This window comes from Dipodomys spectabilis, unplaced genomic scaffold (genome assembly GCF_019054845.1).
Source record: "Dipodomys spectabilis isolate Male_0828 unplaced genomic scaffold, ASM1905484v1 ptg000019l, whole genome shotgun sequence".
Taxonomy (NCBI): domain Eukaryota; kingdom Metazoa; phylum Chordata; class Mammalia; order Rodentia; family Heteromyidae; genus Dipodomys; species Dipodomys spectabilis.
In genome coordinates, this window is record NW_024870696.1 from 28,127,981 (window position 1) to 28,141,162 (window position 13,182).

Sequence of the window (13,182 nt, forward strand, 5' to 3'; positions counted from 1 at the left end):
GTACAAAGCCTGACATCGAGTGCACAGGGGAGGAGAGAGTGCATGACCTAACACACCTTTCCTCAGAAAGCCGCTCCGTCCCAACACAGCAACGGAAATGGATTCGCACAGAAAGTGCCCAGTCAAGAAAAACCTAGCCATCGGAAAGTTCCTAGCCCTTCGGCCGGCTCTTCCCTACGGAGTCTCCATGACAGAGCGGCCGGCTCTTCCCTAGGAGTCTCCATGACAGAGCGGCCGCTCTGAAGAACCCCACCCAGCTCCCAGTTCCTCCTTTTGCTCGGGATGAAAGGACACGCGAGTTCTTCTTGCAGGACTCAGGGCTCAGGCCAGTGAGCCGTGAGGCTGGGATCCTTTAAGAGGCTGGGAGGTACAAGCCAACTGCAGATCAGGCTCACAAGAAATGTGAGTCTGTGAGAAGGAGCAGGAATGACCCAAGACACGCTGGCAGAGCTTAATCGTGGAAGGCATCGTGGAGGGAGTCTGTGTACGGGAAAGGGACCATCACATCGTAGGCAGAAAGCTGGAGGCCGGGGGCCATGGGGCTCTTTCCATAATGATGCTCTCATAAGAACAAAATGATGAAGAACTCTCTCCACCCCCTCGCCACGAGATGAATTAGGAGAGTCTAAAAACAGTGGAGAGGAAAGGAAGAAGGCTCACGTGAAGAAATGATGTCCAAAAACCTCTCAGGAATATGGGTATAAAGACACACGAAGTTTAACAAACTCCAAGTAGAATAAACCTGAGCGCCTCACACTCACACATGCTACCCAACTACTAAAGAGTTAAAAGAAGATAAGAAGAAAAAGTTGAAAACCTCAAGTAACCTCAGGTACCACATATAAGAACGCTCAAGGAGCGTACTAGCAGGTTTCCCAGGAGACAGAGATCACGTATCTATTTAATGTGCTGCAAGAGATAAAAACTGTGAACAGAGTTCTTTGTCTGGTAAAAGTTTCCTTCAAAAGGTGAAAGATAAACTAAGATAATTCCAGATAAAAGTTGGAACTTACTCCAACTAACAGGTATCCTTCAAATTGGCATGAAAAGACTTTAATCCATACTCTGAGTCATACATAATACTAAAGTTTTCTGGCAGAGGTAATTATATGAACAAATATAAGAACTTCCATTATTGTAGTTTGGGTTAGTAAATTATTATTTAATAAAATGGAAAAAGATAAAAGCATACACCTTTATAAATCTAATTTAAAGTAAATAAAACTTTAAAAGGTGCAATTTATAGCATCAGTAACATGAAATGCAGCCAAGTAGAACAGTAAAGAACTGGAGTATTATATGTGATTGAAGCTATTACAGTACATAATTATAACTTTAGAATGAGATTCTCATAACCAGAGATAAAATATAGAGAATGTACACAAAGAGAATTGTGAAAAGAAACAAAGTCTAAACACTACAAAAATAACCAACTAAACACAAAAATGGTATTAATGGGGACTGGGAAGGTGGCTCAGTGGTAGAGCGCTTGCCTTGCATGCTTGAGGCCCTGGGTTCAATTCCTCAGCATCACATCAGCTCAGCAGAAAAAGCTGGAATTGGTGCTGTGGCTCAAGTGGTAGAGCACCTGCCTTGAGCGGAAGAGCTGAGGGACAGCGCCCAGGCCCAGAGTTCAGGCCCCATGACCATCAAAAAAAAAAGAAAAGAAAAAGAAAAAGTTAATGGAGAAGAATGAGGGACAAAATGTTAGGGGACAGACAGAAAATACAAAATATCAATCAAAGCGAGTCCTGCCCCAAGGGCAATTACTTCAGATGTGAGCAGCCTAAACTTCCCAGTCAAAAGACACAGATTTGTTGAATAGTTATCAAAAGATTCAACTACAGGCCGCAGATGACTCGGTTTAAACCTAGGATCCATGAAAGCTGAAAGAGAACGAATAGAAAAATATATGCCAAGGAAATGGGAACTAAAGAACAGCATGGTGGCTATCCTAATAGCAGATCAAGCCTCTTCAGGAAACAACAAAGGACATTATATAGAGATAAAAAGTTTCAGTTCATCAAATAAATATAAAAATTATAACTACATACATTCCAGCCATCAGGGCTCCTAGATAAATGAAGCAGAGTGACAGAATGAAAGACACAGACAACTCATTTCAACAATGGATAGAATAACTAGAGATAAAACAAATCAGGACCTAACAGACAAATACAGAACAGTTTACCCAACAATATCAGAATACATTATGGAACATTTTCCAAGGTAGGGTATATATGCAGCTACAAATATGGTCTCAATACCTTTCAAAGGCTTGTAAAAACAAAACTCACAAAGGTGGGGGAATTATTCAACACACTCCTAAATGACCAATTTTGAGTAACAGCAATACTGGAGACATTCTATTACTGCATTTCAAATTATATTACAAAGCTCAAAACTCTAGAGAATTGGCGTAAAAGATGTAGATATTGTACGGTCCGCTCCTGGATTGCCAGCAGACTCCACCCTCCTCGCAGCAAAGTCTGTACCCAGTACCTGCGTTACCTAGGCAACTGGGACACCTGGAAGAGGTCACATCTGCATCCGCTGAGGTCACATCTGAATTTGATGTGGCCACACCTTTCTCTGCCCATACCGTACATAAGGCCTAGCCCAGGCCCAGACGCGCTCTCTCTGCTCTTTTCTAGCTCTTTTCTCTCTTTCCTCTCTTTCCCAGCTCTCTCTCTTTCCCAGGTCTCCCAGCTCTCTTTCCCAGGCCTTTCCCCACCACGTGGAGGACCAAGATGGCCTGGTGCCAGCTGGAACGATGAATAAACCTACCCCTTACCTGAATACCACATGCGTGGTGCAGTTCTTACTCGGCTACCTCTTTTTAAAAACCTAACAGATATCAATGTAGTTATAGTTTTTATATTGTTCGATGAGCTGAAACTTTTTATCTCTACATAAGATATTTACAGTAAATTGAACTAAGAAGGGAGGCAAACAACACAACTGTTGGTGAGGATGTAGAAAAATCGGAGTCCTAGGACGTTGCTCACAGGACATTAGGGAATTATCGCTTAGTGAGTAGTATCTCGGGCCATTTTTGCTCCTATAACGCAGTATCACACTAGATAAGTTATACATCACAGAGCTTTGCTTTCTCAGCGCTGGAAGCAAGCTGAGAAGGCACGGATCAAGGCATCAGAGGATTCCGTTCCAGAGGGAGGTAACACCCTTCCTCAAAGACCAATACCACAGTCAGATGCCATAGCAATGAAGACATTGCCAACAACGAAGGCAAACAGAATGACAAGGTTGCTCGGCGACCTTGAAGAGGAAATGTTTAAGGAGGCAGATGAATGCCAAGAGGACACAAATAAACAACTGAGCCAACGAGAATGTGGGCGGACAGCTGGAAGAAATCAGGTACACGCAGGCTAGAAAGGAAAACCTCAGGGAGGTAATAGAAGTCGGCACCAAGCTTTCACACCACGGGAACACTCCATATGGTGGCTGCTCTTTCCAGCCAGTCCCCCCCCGCAGCTGATTTAAGCCCAGCAATAAAATTCAAAGTCCTCAAGAAGATGAAGAAGTAGATGAGGGTCTGCTGGCAAGCACAAATGGGTCCTCGTTGGATGTTCACAAGTACCTTAATGAAATGAGGGAAAATCAACCCATCGCTCACACCGGACACAGGGGGCACACAGGGATCAAATGTGTGGCCCGGATACTTGAGTTCTAGGGGGAGAGAAGAAAGAAAAACTGTATACTTGCATACAAACTAGAAATCTTGACGCTTTCCTCTATGCGAAATAGCTACGCTCAGTCTTCTTGCAGTTAGTGCTCTCGTTTGGAAGTGATTGCAATAGGCCCATTGACCAAAATCTAGTCCACAGAAAGGTGTTCTTGGGAGCTGGTAGAAGTTTGGGGAAACTGAGCCATTGGGGGTGGGCCTTAGAGGGGCGTAAGCACCCAGCCTCTCCCCACCCGATTCTCCTGTGTCTGGGCCGTGGAGTGTTTGTCTCATGTTTCAGCAATATATGCCTTATGACAGTGTCCCCCATCCCAACTGTGGCATCTACCAAAGTGTGAGCTGGCATACGTCTTTCATTTTTTTCTTTGGTGTGGGGGGGGGGGTGAAATCAGGGCGCTATCCCCGAGTTTCTTTTGATCAAGGCTAGTGCTCTTCCACTTGAGCCACAGCTTGACTTCTGGATTTTTTTGGTAATTTACTAGACATAAGAATCTCACTGACTTTCCTGCCCCGGCTGGCTTTGAACCACGATCCTCCGGTCTCAGCTCCCAGAGCAGCTAGGATTACAGGTGTGAGCCCTCAGTGCCTGGCTACATCTTTCTTTTTAAGATGCTTATCTTAAAGCAGGAACAGAAAGCCAACATAGGAGACTTTACCTAAAGGTCAGTGAGAAATGTAAAAATGAGGAGGTTATATTCTTTGTCTTGACACGTGAGAAAAAGAATAATAAATTTAGCAAATGCACCTATTTGTAACTTAAGCAAGCAATGTTTCTAATGTTTATTCAAAACTAGATTTCTCAGCACATCTTGTAAGTGAATTCCTTCTGAGGCTAGATTTTGAGCTAATCCAGTTTTAACAGCTACCACATTCCATAGAAGCCGACCAGCTGAACTCTATTTCCTCTTCGGAAAGGTCTGAGTCTGACTGCCAAGCCGCACATGTCATCAACAATAGCTCAGTGGAGAAAGGGGGAAAAAGATAATTTCCAAACTCAAAAGCCTGAGAATGTCAAGTTCACACTAATCAAAGGAACCCGGAGCTTTTTAAAAATGTTCCTGTCTTTAATTATAAGAAATACTTTTCCATACGCCCCACCCTTTATTCTGAGTGTTAATAGAATACCCTACCCCAGTCCAGGGACTGCACATGTCAAAGTCCACACATCTAAAGTGCTACTGAACCCCAGGGGTGTGCTCCCAAAGCCACAAATCCAGCATCCACAACCCGGCTCCAGTCACCCTATACATATACTCCCTGTACCCCTATACACCCTATACACCCTATACACACTATACACCCTATATACACTATACACACTATACACCCTATACACACTATACACACTATACACCCTATACACCCTATATACCCTATACACACTATACACACTATATACCCTATATACACTATACACCCTATATACCCTATATACACTATGCACACTATACACCCTATACACACTATACACCCTATATACACTATAAACCCTATACACCCTATACACACTATATACACTATACACACTATACACCCTATACACACTATACATCCTATGCACACTATATACCCTATACACACTATATACCCTATATACACTATACACCCTATATACCCTATACACACTATACACCCTATATACCCTATACACACTATACACACTATATACCCTATATACACTATACACCCTATATACCCTATACACACTATACACCCTATATACCCTATATACACTATGCACACTATACACCCTATACACACTATACACCCTATATACACTATACACCCTATACACCCTATACACACTATATACCCTATACACACTATACACACTATACACCCTATACACACTATACACCCTAATACCCTATACACACAATACACCCTATACACACTATACATCCTATACACACTATATACCCTATACACACTATACACCCTATACACCCTATAAACCCTATATACCCTATACACCCTATACACCCTATATACCCTATACACACTATACACACTATATACCCTATATACACTATACACCCTATATACCCTATACACACTATGCACCCTATACACCCAATACACACTATGCACCCTATATACACTATACACCCTATACACACTATATACCCTATACACACTATACACCCTATACACACTATACACACTATACACACTATATACCCTATACACACTATACACCCTATACACTCTATACACATTATATGCCCTAAACACACTATACACCCTATATATCCTATACACACTATACACCCTATACACCCAATACACACTATACACCCTATATACACTATACACCCTATATACCCTATATACACTATACACACTATACACCCTATACATACTATATACACTATACACCCAATACACACTATATACCCTAATACCCTATACACACAATACACCCTATACACACTATACACACTATACATCCTATACACACTATATACCCTATACACACTATACACCCTATACACACTATACACCCTATATACCCTATACACTTTATATACCCTATACACACTATACACCCTATACACATTATATACCCTATACACCCTATATACCCTATGTACCCTATACACACAATACACACTATACACCCTATATACCCTATACACACAATACACTATACAACCTATACACCCTATATACCCTATACACACTATACACCCTATACACCTATACACCCTATACACCCTATATACCCTATACACACTATACACCCTATACACCCTATACATCTATACACTCTATACACCCTATATACCCTATACATACTATACACCCTATACACTCTATATACCCTGTATACCCAATACACCCTATAGACCCTATAGACCCTATACACCCTATACATCCTATACACCTTATACACCCTATATACCCTATATATACTATATACACTATACAACCTATACACACTATACATATAAGACCTTACACCTTGCCACACAAACCACAGCCCATTGCTTATACATTTAGTAACCAGAACCAATGATTGGAATGTTCTTCATTGCCAGAGGGCATAAGTTGTTCAAGAAAAACCTCTGTCGGCAACAGCGGGTCAAACAGAAGATTAAGGAAAGTCCTCTCTCTTTCTCTCTCTCCTCTCTCTTCCTTGTCTCCCCCTCTCTCCCCTTCTCTCCCTCCCCCTCCCCCCCGTCCCACCCGCCCTCTCCGCCGCCCATAACAGTTTGTGTTTAATGGAAGACAGAGTTGCAGCAAACTAGGAATGCTTCTGGGACTTCCCACTGGGCCAGAGATGTTTTGCATGCCTGGGTCTCAGTTAAATGTCCATGAATTTGATCTTGTCTGGAGGCGCATCGAGCTGGGTGGCCTGGTTGACCTGCTTAGCCTCCCTGAGCCTCGGGGTCAACGTCCACCTGCCAGTTGGAGGACCGGCAGTGTGAGCGCAACCCCAAACCACCTCCGAAGGCCCTCAGGGGCTTTGAACCAAACACCTTCAAAAGGGTCTGCCACGAGGGCTCCACCCCAGCAGTGCAGGGCTGCGCGAGGCGACCACCCTCAGGGCCGGCTGGAGAAGCCGCGGGAAGTCCTCGCTTCTAAAGAAAGACATTAATTGACCCCATGTGTACCCGTACAAGGGACTCTACTCTTTATTGAGAAAGGAACTTATTGTTTTTCTTTAAACAGAATATCGTAGGATTAGAATATTATAAGTCACCAATTTCAAGCTCAACAATCCAATTTCAAGCTCAACAATCGCCCAAGATGCTTATAGTTAGATTGCAAAACACCTTTCCAACCTTTACCGTGCGCGACTTCCCAGATCTGAGACTCCTCAGCTTGTCTGCCCTTTTGCCTCCCGGTTCCATCTTTTCAGTCTTGACGACGGGTCTTCCCGTCCCTGAAATGCTAATGTGTGTGGACCTTGGATTCGTTGTTCTTTTCCGTTCTTGCAAGGTCATTCAGCGGGTGAGGTTGCCCTCCGCAAGGTCATTAATAACCACCTGTCCGATGGCAAGTCCAAACTCCAGATCTCAGAACAAAGATCACTTGCGCTATGGCTTCACATGTGCAACTTCCTGCTGATGGTCTCCATTTGGAAATCCCATTGCTCAACATGTCTAGGACAGAAACCATTCGATGTCACCTCAACTGCTTCCGATGCTTTCAAATCCATCACTCCACCATTAACCATCTAAGAGCTCGCTCTTGCTTTTGAGCCTTCGTACTGGCTACACAAGTGCTCTACCATGTGAGCCAGATACACATCCATCACCGTTGTACTTGGTTCTTTTTCAGAGAGGTGGTGGTGAGCCTTGGAGCACTGTTAGACCTTTCACATAGCTGGGATTACAAGAAGATACCACCATGCCTGGTTTTATTGTGGGGATAAAGCCTCACTAATTTTTGGCAGGGCAGCTCTGAGCCGTTCCCTGCCTTCTGAGTGCCTGGACTTAGAGACGTGAGCCCCGCCTCGGCTAGCAGCCCATTTCTTACCTCTTCCTTCCTTTCTGCCCTCCCCTGCCCTCTTCAAAATACCTCCTAAATCCATCCACTGTCTTCTGGACCAGCTGACATCACCCCAATTGCTGCAGCAATCATTTCTGCTCTTGCTCTCTCTAAGTCATGCTCCATCTATGATAATCTTTCTGAAGGGGAGAGGGAGGCATGCGAGGAAGGAAGGAGTAAATCTCTGTTTACAGCGACCCCTCCGTGATCATTTCTATAGATTTTCTTTGTCCAGATTAGCCATGATTGCTTAGCTTTCTATTTTCCCCACTCTTCTATCATCTTCACCTATTTTGGGACTCTATAGCTAGGCCCAAAAATAATTAATGTCTTCATGATGGATTAGCAACCTGGTGCATCATTGAAAACATTCCTTTTCCTTATAAACTATTTTTCTCTTAAAATTTTGTCTTCTATATAATATATTGCCTATAATATTTGCTATATGTATTATATATTATGCTATGGCACCATTCAACCTAGAGCAGCATGTAATGTAAAGAATAAAAACTTAAATCTCCACCCTCCCCTTCCAAAAAGGTGTGAGCTGTTATAAGGAAGATCAAACATATCATGGAAAATAGAGAAACAAGCTCTGCGTGTGTTTAATTAAGTGCTGTGCATTAGTGTGGCCCGGTTGCATTCTCTTCTCTTTTTCTTGGGCAACTGGAAACACAGGACCCTCCCTTCTCAGTGAGCACAGTTCATTCCCTCTCTAGCCATTCTTTCATGTTTTCATACCACATCCCTTTCCTCCTCTGGTACATTTGGGAAAGTGACAGGGCCACCACTCCATCTGGTGAGCAAATCCCTGCGTTTGCTGTGACCGCTTGGAAGCTGCACAGCCTTTGGGGCCTCTGGGGTGTTGGCTTCGGTCCCCTCTACTTTGAAGCCCTCTGTATCTTTTCATTTCCCACCTATCTTTAGGGAATCCATTTGGCCACCTGTCTCCCAACCCAGAGTCTTAAGTTTGAGGCCTGGCTCCCGGGCTCTCAAGGCATCTGAGAGCCAACCAATCCCACCGCCCACTTCCAACAATACCATGTTCATCAGCTTCTTTATTCGCCTTTGGACGTGGGGTTCCTAGACGGTTTTCTTGTTTCCTTTGTCTTTCCTCGGTAACTAATCTAATAACTGGTGAGCAGAAGGTAACTATCGGGACACGATGTCCAGAGCAGTGTTTTACAACTCTTTATCTATTGGGAAACAGGCTGAGTCCCTGTCCTGCGGACGGCAGCCTCCAGCCTGCCAGGCAGCCCGCAGCCCCAGGGACCGGTGAGCATGCCCAGTGGGATCAGACTGAGCTGAGCACCCAAAGGAAGACAAGGGTTGTGGCAGCAAGACAGACAAACCCTGGCAGGGAAGGACGTGTTTCATTTGGCTCTCAAAGAGTTTAATTCTGTAACAAAAGCGAGAGCGACACCAAAATACTGCTTGAAAGATGGGAGTGCGAAGAGGAGATTCGAGGGATTCATAGAAGGATGAACTTGTCCCGAGTGTACCGTATGCATCTGTGAAACGATCACAATGAAACTCCTGCGCTACTAATGTGAGCACACAGGGCAGGGCTTAGCGGGATCACTGAGCAGCCTATGAGCAACAAGGAGAGAGCACTCACACGCCCATGTTTAACATTTATGCCATCTAAGAGAGGAAGGATCCAGGTTGACGAATAGCTTTAGCTGTGTTTACTAACTTGAATCAAGAGGTAACTTGCGTTTCAGTTCTCCCAAAACTAAACCAACTTAATTTCTAAATAAAATGACAAATTTAACCCCGACTTTCGGAGTGCCCAATGGCTTTCATTTACAAGTGCCATCATGGAATACAAAGGGATTTCCAGCGTCATCTCTTCCAGATTTCCTGGCAAGATCAAATAATTCCCAGAGCGCCCAGGTCAGACAAGACCCTGTGCTCAGAGTTTGGACTCTGCCCTTGGGGGCCTGCAAGTGGAATGCTAAGGCAGGACATCTACCCCTTGGTTCCAGATGCTTTCCTCAGCCGCTACAGTGGCATTTCTTGTCATGGAAGTGTGTGTAGATTTCTCCACCCTGGCTCTGGTTTGAGGAAGTGGGCGATAAGGGAGAGGGACAGAGTGATTTCCAGTGTGTAAAACTCTGGAACACACGTGTGCACTACCATGTTCTTTGTGTCTCTCTTGCCTTCCCTTCGTATATACACGTGCGTGTGCTTATGTGTTTGTGTAGACAATGCTGTTTCCTCTTTCACTCATTTTGCCTGCTTTGACATAACTACCATTTACTAACTTAATAAGGATTTGCTCCTGGCGCACACCTCTGTGATCGTCACTACAAGCGGGGACATGAGAAGGATGGGGTAGAGTGATGCGAGGCGACATCAATGAAGACACATTGTACAGAGGAGGTCATTTGTTGAATGGAAACTCTGTGCAACCACTTAGAAATAATAAAACATAATTAAAAACAGAGTAAGGCAGGTCTCTAACAATAGAGTATAGACACAGAAAAATCTGCTTGGACAGATGCAGAGATGGACGGTGAAGGCACAATAATAGTGCGCCTTGTGAGCAGAATAGAGTAAATGTAAATCCATGTAGAGGATGCGGTATGTTATTTGAGATTTCCAGTGGATACAGAGTTCTGTTTGAGATCCAGGGATAGAAAGCACAGAGGTGAAGCAGGGACTTTGACCTGAGCCAAGAACAGGCTAACAGATGTGGTAAGTGGTTACACGTGGCAGGAAGAAGGGCAGACCAAGAGCGGGGAGCTCAGAGGAACGCTGCAGAGCCAACAGCGTCACAGATTTTTAGTCAGGTGGGAATGAAGACAACGTATGAGTAAAATCACTTGATGGTTTAATTTCCCATATGTGTTAAATTTCACGGTAAATGGTTCTGAAAAGAGATGGATGGGTGGAAAAGGCTCCGTTCGTTAAAACATCATTGAGTTGCTAGTATGACAGTCTTCTCTATAATCCTGGACAGTGAGAGGTAAGTAAGCCACAGCCGTGGCTATCAAAAAGGTCCCAGCAGCTCAGGACTGGAGGCAAGCTCTGGGAACAAAACTCACAAATCATAACGCTCAGGTACCGCAGGTCTTTGTCCCATAAATACCAAAAACAAATCAGAAGGCTGAAGGCAGATTTCTGTGGTGAGATTTTCTTTTTAGAAAGATAAATATTCTTTTTTTTGGGGGGGGGGTCCGGTCGAGGGGCCTGAACTCTGGGCCTGGGCGCTGTCCCTCAGCTCTTCAGCTCAAGGCTAGCGCTCTACCACTTGAGCCACAGCGCCACTTCCGGATTTTTTCTTTTTGCTTATGTGGTGCTGAGGAATCGAACCCAGGGCCTCAGGCATGCAAGGCAAGTGCTCTACCACTGAGCCATCTTCCCAGCCCCAGAAAGATAAATATTCTTAGGATAACTATGGATTGAGGAAAGAGAGAAAACGTGAAGTCTGGCACCTGGTGACGTCTTCTACTGTTTTCACTTTCTTTTATGGGTGGGTTTCTTCCCCACAAGAGTTTGTCACGACCTTCTTTTCCAGGGGAGGGTGCACAACTCTTGTCACATAAGATAAACGCAGGTTCACCTCAGCACCTTCCATCATTCTCCACAATTCAAAGAACAAAGTAGGAGCAATAGTTGGAAGAATGAATGGACTGATCGGTGTGTGTGTGTGTGTGTGTGTGTGTGTGTGTGTGTGTGTGTGTGTGTGTGTGCGCGCGTGCGTGCGTGCACGCATGCATCGGAGCTTGAACTCAGTGTCTGGGCACTGTCCTTCAGTATTTTGCTCAAGTCTAGTACTCTATCACTTGAGCCACAGCTCCACTTCTGGCTTTTTAGTGGTTAATGGAAATAAGAGTCTCATGGACTTTCCTGCTTGGGCTGGCTTTGAACTCTGATCCTCAGGGCTCGGCCTCCTGAGTACTTAGGATTACAGCACCCAGCGTGATGAAGTATTTTAACATCCCAAGTCTTCTTCAATCTGTTGAGTTATACTACCCAGTTTTCTCAATATCAAGTCAGCTCTTAAATCGTGATTTTTCTTCTGGTTGTATTGGTCCCATCTCTAGCTTCTTCGGCGTCTTCAATCCTCACCGTCTTACGAGGTGAATGTAGAGAACCGGGTATAATCATTAAGCTTCCAGTCCATCTCGATCACTCGCTTTGACTGCAGCATTGGGATTTTCTAGCAGGGTCTGTGTAGGCTTGTTTGTATAGGGCTACATTCGAGAGGCAGTGCCCAGAATCTGATTTTGAGAAAACATTGATGGGAACTAAGGCAAAGGACCAGAAATCATGCTCTGGGTGTCAGCAGCTCCTGAGCGTGGCCAGCAGTTGCATCATGTCTGAGGGGGAATCTGAGGATCCGAGCTATTTTTAGAGTTTTGTTTTCCTATGCTCTGACACGAACCCTTCCCTTCTCTAAGACTTTTTTTTCTTTTAAGTCAATAGTTTCGAGTGGAAAAAAATGCACTAGAGCACTGAAGGAGGAAGAGCTCTCCATAAGACCACAGTGATGGAAAACAATGGGTTCCGGTGTTACAGGAATCTTGTAAGAACTTTTATAAGTGTGTGCATGTGTTTTTGAAGTTGAAGTGTATTTTTGTATTAGAGAGGGGGAAGTGTAGAAAACTTTATCTTTCTCTGTTAATTTAAAACAGATCCAGGAAGAGAGAAAATCTTCAGGAAGGACCTAAAAACAGGTGCAAGCTAACACCCGAAGTAAAAATCAGAAGAAGAAGAAGGAGGAGGGGGAGGAGGAGGGGGAGGGGAGGGGGAGGGGGAGGGGGAGGGGGAGGGGGAGGGGGAGGGGAGGGGAGGGGGAGAGAAACGAAGGTCAGCTAGTTTTCTGGGTTTATTTAAAATCTACCTTGGGCAATGGAGCTCATGGTGGAGACTTCATCTGCACTTTATCCCCCAAAAGGGAAATTTCCTTTTAGTTAGATCTATTCCTAATGGTCTCAGGTCTGGGTGTGGAAAAAACAATAAATGGAGGC